Source organism: Thamnophis sirtalis, unplaced genomic scaffold (assembly GCF_051295495.1).
Source record: "Thamnophis sirtalis isolate CommonGarterSnake01/CBP01778 unplaced genomic scaffold, rThaSir2_p1.2 scaffold_4, whole genome shotgun sequence".
Classification (NCBI taxonomy): Eukaryota; Metazoa; Chordata; class Lepidosauria; order Squamata; family Natricidae; genus Thamnophis; species Thamnophis sirtalis.
Window position 1 is genome coordinate 35,444,975 of NW_028261384.1, and position 1,984 is coordinate 35,446,958.

Here is a 1,984-nt window from a genome sequence, read left to right on the forward strand (position 1 = left end):
GTATCACTTTGGAGGGTGAAACACTTGCAGAGGGGAGGCATCTCAGGGGAATCCCACTGGAAGGCCAAGTCCCTTGGCAGGCCAGCCGGAAGGGTTCCTAGAGCTTCCACATGACCACTCTTACAAAAGGGCCTGGGGCTTCTTTTGATCTTTGGCCCTTTTGTTTTCTCTCCCCAGAGAGGAAAGGCAGGAGCACTGCAGGCTGTGGCTGTCCACCGCTTTGAAGACCTTCACTGAGTTGGTAAGGACTGGACAATTCCTCCCCATGTGAAAAGAAGAAGCCCCGTCTCTGTGGACTTCCCCCTCCAGTTGCTGTTAATATTCTGTTTTTCTCATCCTTTTGGACCCTGTGCCCCTCGGGGAAGAGGACTGTGACATTAACTCCCTCCCCCATTCCAGGACAATTCTGAACAAACTATATTCGGCACTGCTGCACAGTTTTTAAATTTTTTAATCTGTATGGGGAGTGTTGTGGTATGATTGTGGTTGAGTGAATGTACCCATTTTTATTTATTATATTGTTATTTGTTTTAAATTGTTTGTGGGGATTGTTTGATTGTATGGTTGGGTATGTCTGAGAAGGCTGGGACCACAGCCGGGTATCTCCTGCACTGAGTGCTTTGCAGAAGTGTCAGGGGGGCCTAGGCCTAATCCCATCCTTGGATGTCTGATTTGAAGGGCCTGCTGGGGAACACGGTGGCCATGGGGGAGGGTGGAGGGACCATGGGCATGGGAGTGGGCCGGAACATTATGGTCATAACAGGGAGGGGCAGATATGGCGGGGACTTTAGGGCTGGCCATTACCGGGGAAGGAGTGTTTGCTACGTCACAGAGATCCCTCCTTCCGGCCCTATTAGTTCCACTCCAAGGCCAGATGGTGTGAGTAGTCAGGACCCTGGTCTCAGGCTGCTGTCGCTAAATGCCAGGTCTGTGGTTCACAAAGCTCCCCTCGTCCGGGACCTAATTTTAGACGAGAGGGCAGACCTGGCATGTATTACTGAAACCTGGCTGGGCCCGGAGGGAGGAGTCCCCCTCACTGAGATGTGCCCAGAGGGTTTTCAGGTGCTTCATCAGCCGCGACCCCAAAGAAGGGGTGGGGGAGTGGCCATTGTTATCCGAGAGTCTCTAGTTCCTCGTAGGATCCCTGCTCCGGAGCTTGTCAGGTGTGAGTCCTTACTGATGAAGTTGGACCTTGTGGGTCAAGTGGGCTTGTTGTTAACATACCTGCCTCCCAACAGCGTTACAACAGCTCTCCCCTCGCTCCTCGAGTCAGTAGCCGAGCTGGCAGTTGAGTTCCCCAGGCTTATGGTGCTGGGGGATTTCAATTTGCCTTCGCTTGGCGAGCACTCTGATGGAGCGCAGGAGTTCATGGCTTCCATGATGGCCATGGGCTTGACCCAAATAATTCGGGGCCTGACTCACTCAGTGGGTCACACGATCGACTTCGTATTCCTCTCGGAGCAGTGGAGTTGTGGAGTTGCTTTTTGTCTTGTTTGTCTTTTTTGTATTACCCCCATCCCCTTTAGTTTGTTAGCCGCCCTGAGTCCCCCTGGGAATAGGGCGGCATAAAAGTCTAATAAACTAACTAACTAACTAACTAACTAACTAACTAACTAACTAACTAACTAACTAACTAAAGCCCTGCCACTGTGTCCGACATAGAGACATCCTGCTATGTCCAAAAGCCCTGCCGCTATGTCCGACATAAAAAAAGTGCCAGCCCGCGTGCCAGCAGAGGCGGGTAAAACACACACACACACAATTACTTAAAATAATAAAATTACTTACAAATTACATTAATTTTGAATTCCTCCCCCTCCCTCCGGCCCACATACCTTTTCCAGCTGTTTCACAGAGGATTTCAACTCTGCTCTTGTCTGCCATGATGAAAATGTAAAAACGTAAAAGGAAAAAGGCAAGAGCTGCTGAGGTCAGGCTGGGTTAGCTGCTGCCAGAGTCCCCAATGGATGACTCTGCTTAACTG